The sequence below is a fragment of the Mus pahari genome, chromosome 4, assembly GCF_900095145.1.
Source record: "Mus pahari chromosome 4, PAHARI_EIJ_v1.1, whole genome shotgun sequence".
NCBI classification, from domain to species: Eukaryota; Metazoa; Chordata; class Mammalia; order Rodentia; family Muridae; genus Mus; species Mus pahari.
In genome coordinates this window covers 50,845,410-50,852,984 of record NC_034593.1, presented here as the reverse complement: position 1 = coordinate 50,852,984, position 7,575 = coordinate 50,845,410, and the positions used below count along the sequence as shown (strand labels likewise).

General features: G+C 42.1%; 1 pseudogene; it reads right to left on the bottom strand.

Moving 5' to 3' along the window:
* Window positions 1-2,548: 2,548 nt before the first annotated feature.
* On the bottom strand, window positions 2,549-3,930 carry LOC110320934 (annotated as a pseudogene).
* Between the last annotated feature and the right edge of the window lie 3,645 nt (window positions 3,931-7,575).

Below are 7,575 nucleotides of genomic sequence, written 5' to 3'. Positions count from 1 at the left end.
GATGGTACAAAAATATTAGGTGTTTCACAGAAACCATATTTCAAGATACTTTTCACCCAAATTTGGTCTTTCCCAGACTAACTTCTATGTGGTGTTATATTCTCTTGTCATAATAAGTAGAGGTGACATGTCCCAGTATCCAGTCAGCCAAGTATTACAAAGCAAACGACTGTATGCTGCCTGTTCTTCATCATAGTTAAGCTATGATATCAAATAACCTAGATGTGCTAAATGTGCTTTCTACTTATGGTCACTTTCTGGTGGGTTTATTGGGCTATTAGACCAATCTAAGGAGAGGAATATCTGCATTCTTTCCCCAGATTAAAAATCAATTTATTCTTAATTTTAAAAACTAACAATGAGAAAGAAAGCAGGACTCTCTTACTCTTAGTAGAAATCCCTGGTGTCTGGGATCATGGGATAAGCACAGGCAGTTTTTTGGAGGCTGGGTTCTCGCTCTGATCTGAGCTGATCTAGCAGATGAGGACGCTTCTCAGTTTCACCGCCTCACTAGTCATTGCTTCTGCAATGACTTTTACCAGGAAATCATTCTCCGTGTTTTAATGAGGAACTAAATTAAGTGAATGGAGAACTTTAAAGTCTATGAAAAAAGAAATTAAAAGCAAAAGACAACTTTGAAGAACACTGAAAAAAATTCTACCCAGTCCCTCCCAAAGGAACATGTTCATGATATATGCATAATCATAAATGAATTTAAGAGTCTGGCTCTGTGAAAGAAACAACATACAACAACAGGTTTCATACTGCACAATTCTTTTTTTTTTTTTTTTTTTTGAGTTTAACTTTCTCATTATAAATAAGACAATTGGGGAAGGGGATTAAGGAGGGGTGAACCGGCCCAGGTCGGAAATGGAGCAGGTCAAAACTCCCGTGCTGATCAGTAGTGGGATCGCGCCTGTGAATAGCCACTGCACTCCAGCCTGGGCAACATAGCGGAGACCCCAGAATTCTGGTAGGCTTCAGAACCACATAACGTGGGTATAGTCCGGTAGATTTGATTAAGGTATACTGAAAAACAGTAACACTTATTTTGGCAAGATAGCAATCAAAATCTAAAGTCCAAGCTATTTTTTTATGTAAATGCAAATCCAAACTTTAATAAAGTGAAATGAACATTCAATAAAATGTGTGTTCATATATATAAAACAAAAAAGTCACAATATACACACATATTCACATATGAAATTCTATGTTATATATATGAAAATATATATGTACATGTGTGTGTATGTATCTATGACAGCTTTTGACCACCAGTTTGTAGAAACAACAAAAGGGCAAGAAGGCAAGGTCTTCAGCAGAGGTCTGATGGCAGCCATTATTTAGGAGGCCACAGAGTGACAGGCACAGCCGGCCCAAGAGTTTATTAATGTGCAAATCCAAGACTAGGAGCTATTTCTAGGAAAGTCTCTTAGAGATGTCTTCAGTATGCTCCTGGGAAACCTATAAAAATATCTGTAGAATACTAGCTCCAAAATTACAGAAACTCAAACAGGCATAAGCATAAGAATATACACATATATGTTGAAGAACAAGCTATTATATTCGAATTAAAAGGCATTATAAAATAAACCTTAATATTGGGGAGGGGGAACACAAACACAAGATACAATATGTTTAAACATCTTGAAATTATAATTTAAGGGTAAAAGTTGAAAAATTATGGTGTTTTAGCTAGAGATTAAGTGAACCTTTTTTCCTGTTTCTCCCAGATAGAATCAGAGTTTATGATTTAATCACACTTCAAAGCTTTTTTATCAATACAAAAGAGCCACTAAATACACACAAAATACTTATTTGTTAATAGTCTTCTTGGCTTATCCAATGTGTAATGCACACAACTTGAAAGATACAATTTGGGGTGAGTATACACAAACTGAAAAACCACAACTCCCAAGTTTTAAAATGTACTCTTAAACCATAGGACACACAGGTCATTTTTATTTCTCATGAGGATGTCACACTGTGATTTAATCATCAAACTTCCTTAGAATGACAAGAATTGTCAGTTGCCAATCTGAATGGACTGCGACTGGAGATACAACTTTCAAAACACTTCACTTCTTAATGGCTGAATAAGGTCATTATATTTGTTTGCATTCTTCAAGTTTTCAGGACCTAACAATCTATCAAACTCAAGGAGCCTAAATTAAATGGTGTAACATCCTAAAAGTAGCCAATTACCTCACTACAAGCCATTCATAGCCCAAAGTCTGAAGAATAACCAAAATCAAATCTTTATTTTTTTTAATAACTGTATAAATGTGATCCAAATGTGTCCACCACTAGTTTTTTCCGAAAGAAACATGCTATAAATAAGCAAACTACAACTGCTCACTGATATGTATGGACTCTCTAGATTCTCACTGGGCCTAATTATAGACCACTCACAGTACTAGCTTTTTAGTATCAAGTGTAGCATGATGTTAAGCCACTTTTGCTCTTGCACATACGTGTTTGTACTTCTGGCTGATAATGGAGAAAACATTGCAGCATTACACCGTTAAGCTAAGTTGCATCCAGTCGTTTAAACGTTGTCAATATCAATGTCATCATCCTTGTTGTCAGACTTCACAGTTTCAACCTTTGGCACACTGGCAGTCTTCGAATATACCACCTCAGTATTTTCATCTTCGTCTTCTTCCTCACCACCAGGAGAGCCTTCCTCCGCTTCCTTCAACCATTTAATAAACGGCTCTGCTCTGACACGCACCTCTCTGGCAAGTTCTTTTGAGACGTAGTTCTTAGAGGCCTTTTCTGACCAGCTGATAATGACCTCCTCTTCTAAAAGGTCTGTATCATACATCGCCTTCAAGATACGTGGAATCTTGGAGATCAGCTGAGCTTGATGCACTGCTACCACACATCCCAAACCATAAAGAAGGTACTGCTGAGCCTTTTATTGTTATGACAAAAATCTTAGAAAATGGTGCCTGTATTTCTTGATTTGCTCTCTTATCTTCTCATCAAAGAGAACTTCTGTCGAAATAAGAGGACCCATGGCTTTTACATCCATCCTTTCTGTCTCAGCCACAATTTCTTTATCAGGTGAATCAATAATGCCCTCTTCTTTCTTTTTCTTAATAAAATCAAACAGGATATTAATACTTTCTTCTACAGTTCTTTCCAAATCCTCGCTAAGTGTCAGACCTTTTGCATGGTCACTGATTTCATCCGTTCTGTGCCTTTGAGCTTCCTCAGTTGTTTCCTCCCCGAAATCGTCATCTTCCTCTTCTTCCACAGCATGAGGAGGACTAATTTCACTTGGTGGTGGAGGTGGTGGTGTCTCACTGGTGGCTATGGAGCCATTTTCCTTGTCCTCGCCCTTTCTGTTTTTCCTTTCTTTCTTTCCTGTACCAGTGTCCCTATTCTCAGGCGGGTCTTTGAGAATGAATGTTTATGATGTGTGTCAAGCATGCCTCAGTACCCACAGGTTTTACAAGAATTGCCTGTTGTTTGCTTCTTTGGATTGATATGCAGTTCTGTTTCAGGATTCTCACACTCAAAACAGAAAGCAAATTTTTGTTTGTTTGTTTTTTTGTTGTTGTTGTTTTGTTTTTTGTTTTTTTTTGTTTTTTCGAGACAGGGTTTCTCTGTGTAGCCCTGGCTATTCTGGAACTCACTCTGTAAACCAGAATTCATCCAACATGTCTTGCAGCTTATTTGCCTCATGAGATCCATTGACAATGTCACTGCCATTCTTAACATCAAACTGGGTCATGCTCCCAGCTCACAACCAAAACATTTGGTGGGATACGTTGGAGGCTGATTAAGCGCCTTTGCAATGGCAACCATGTTGATTATAACTGTCTGGATTCCATTTCCTTTACCCTCAACCTTAGCAATCAAACGGGATATCTTGTAGCGATAGAACTGGTCTCACACACTGCAGTTCATGTTGGCAGACATTTTGACTTATTAGAGACCTTATCAATAAGATGAACAGATCTTTGATTGCCACTTTTTAGTATCTTCTGTCTGGAGAAGAAGGGATGACAGAAATGACTGCAAGAGTTGTTCTCGGTCTCTGACATGAAAAAAATTTCGCCACTGTGGCTGTAAGCTTGCTTGTATGCTATGTTTCACCAATACATGTACCAATGGCTGTGCAACAGCTCATTTTTGTCAAATAAAGACATAAACCCAACGCGGCTCGCCCCAGGACTGGGAGGAAAAGGCGCTGGAACCCGGGACCCGAGCGGCCGGACCCGCGGTGAGTGGAGGGGCGCCTGTGCAGGTGCTGTCTCTGAGCAGCCGGAGGGACTGTCCCAGCGATGTCCCTTTCCACACCAGCAGCACCGAACCTGGTGACCTGGCAGGAATGACTTGGCAGGGATGATCTGGCTGTGAGCCGCAAGTGGTGCCTGTCACCACCAGTAGCCAGCGGGGTGGAGAGGCGAGAGCGCTGGGCAGGGGCACTACCTCCCCACCCTCCGCGGACCTACCTCTGGAATGTTCTCACTCTGTGCACAATTCTTTTTATATGACATTCTGGACGACATCATGTGGTGGACAGGATATCAGGGTTTGCAGGGTTGAGCGCGTGAAAAGATGACTAATTACAGAAATGCATAAGGAACTTAGGGGTCCTTCCGGATTTGGGTTCTGGTGTTATTGTAAGACTGTCCAAACTCATTGAACCATACACGTAAAAATGGACGAGTTTTACTGTGTGTGTAAATCATACTCCCTTAAACCTCACCTGCAGGATGATCCAGGTAGGACAGATGAGAGCCAGAGTCTGTGGCAGTGTTTAGGAAATGACTACTTGCCTATTGCCTGCATTACACATTAAGATTCTGTGCCAATACTTTGGCTGCAGAACATAGTACAAACCAATCTCTGGTGAACTGGAAAGCTCCTCCCCTCTGGCTAGCCTTTATGATGCCCGAAAGTGCTATGTGGGCTGCTAAGGGGAAAATCATCACTGGTCTTACCCAGCACTGGAATACATGATTCCTGCTGATTGGCCAGGGAAGATATGTCCACTTCTGCAGTAATGGTGTGACTGTTACAGGGTGAGCAACTGCTTGCTTGTTGAATTTGTGGAGGCCTGCTCTATAGGGGGAATTTCATGGCTGGTTTTGTAAACCTGGTCAGAAGCCTTTTGCTGGGGAGGTTGTAAGTCCTAGGGTAGAGCTTACTACTGTTATTTTTGCTACATTCTCATGTTGTTAATTTGATTTCTCAATGTTGATGTTGATACCCATAGACTTGGGCGTCTCTCAACTGTGGTCAGAGAAGCTTCTTTTTGAAGTCAATGCAGCGACTTAGTCAAAGTGCTGAGAACTGGGAGTGCTCAGGAGGACTACATGGGCTAAACAGGGAAGCATTGTTAAAACACACACACACACACACACACACACACACACACACACACACACACACACACTAACCCTGGCCAAGGCTTGGAGAACATTATGGAGGGAGTGGAAATGGTGCAAGAGGCAGCGGATGCAGAGGAGTGTTGTGAAATGTACCTCTAGACAAGGCATGGCTATTGCTTTCATGAACTGCCAGCAGCTGTGCTAGCCTGCACAAGACCTACATAAGGTCAAGCCAGCCGGAATTCCAGCTTAGAGCAAGGAGACACTCTTGGAGCCTCAACCCTTACTGAGGATAGCCCCTGGGGGAGGGAGAAAAGTTCTTTTAGGGGATATGGCCACTGATAGGTTTCCCATGGATGGCTCCTCCATTCCTATGCACATACAGGTATCCCAAAGTGGATTTACTGGGTTATCAACAACAATAACAAAAAGACATGATCTTGAGAAAGGCCATATTGGTAATACCGGAGGAGAGCAGGAGGGTAAATGAGGGTACGTTTGTATTTTACTATATATGTGTATGAGTTTCCTGAAGAAAAAAACTCTAAAAAATATTTTCTATGGCAGATAGTCTTTGAAAAGAGTTCTGCTGCTAAAAGCCAGTGTCAACCAGTCAGAAACCAGGAGTCTCAGATGGGTTAATGGTCAAGGGTAGAAATGTGTTTGGATGATGATGATGATGATTATGATGATAATTTCCCCAGATCTATTATACTGAAAGACAGAAATCAGAAGAGAAAAGCCGCATAGGGAGACTGAGAATATCTACTTTCCCTGAGTAACTCCTGGTCTTTTCTTCCTGGGAATTCTGTCTTAATAACAATTCTAAGTTCTCTGAATTGAGGACCACCGCAGGTGTGGAAGCTGTTGTCAGCCTGGCAGGACCAGCCGTGTGGTGCTTTCAGTGGGATACCTTGCTTAACCCAAAATAATCACCTGAGAGGTTTTGCTGGCCTCTGCGTAGCAGTGAGAATGCGGTGATGAATAGCTCTGGAAACTTCTGTTAGCCTAAAGAGAGGCTTCATGCTGACTTCACGGCTTGCCTCCACAAGCCTGAGCTAGAGGTTGGGAAACATTAATGCTGTTTCCCTTTGATAGCCCGTCTGCACACACACTCACACACACTCACACATACCAACACACACACACACACACACACACACACACACACACACACACACACACACACATGTCCTTACACATCATTCCTATAAATTGTTATTACCCTCTGCCCAGTTTTTCCATTCCTGGCTGAGCCCTAGGTATTTTAAAGTTTATTAAAACTCCTTGAGTTTTGTTGGCAAATATCAGGACTGGCTGAAGATATCAGTTGGAAGAAATGAAATCATTCTGTCCCTGCACTTCCACCTCACATCCAATGTGCAGATCGATGTGTGCTCAGAGGTTCTCTGCAGTCCAGGAGGCGCTCTGGACACTGCCTTACTGGAATGCCCACTCCTGCCCACCTTCCTCCACATGCTAACAGGCTTCCATGGATCCCCATCAGATGCCAGCTTGTGTCCTGTGACACAATTTTATGTGTGTCTTCCCATGTGCCAGTTAGAGTTACTTGGGTACAAGATGGGGACAGCTTCTCTTCTCGATGCTGATGGTCCCAGAAGCTTCTTTCTTGGTTTGGCTAATCCCATCCATACCTTGGCAAACAGTACATGTGTCACCCCTTTTGTTCCCATCGATTAACGCCCCCCCCCCACTATTTAAACTGACATCAGTCAGGAGAGATATCATTTTAATTTCTCTATGACAAATTCTGCAATGATTTCTCCATGCCTTCCTCCTAGATGCCACCTTCTACTATCCTCTGCCCCCAGGCTCCACACTGTCTTATCTTCTGCTTGGGAGCCAATTGCATTCACTGTCCCCTGTCTGGATTGCCACCCCACCCCCCCAACCAGTGTGGCTGCAACCAGGCACCCTTCTCATTCTGGTTGTAGGTTACATGTAGGTCACCTCTGTGATTAGTACTACCCTGTGGTGTAGCCCTCCCTTCCTAGGCTGCCACAATGTCATGAGTCTAATTTTCCTTTTCAGTCCTTATCACTACCTAAATCAATAACAACTGTATCTCATTCATATTTGCTATCTCCTCATAGTAACTTGAGATTCAAATGGGCCAGCCCTTTAGATTATTTCCTATTATATCATTCAAAGCTAGAATGAGGAAGGAATAACAGCATACGCACACTGAGTTAGATTTAAAATGGTA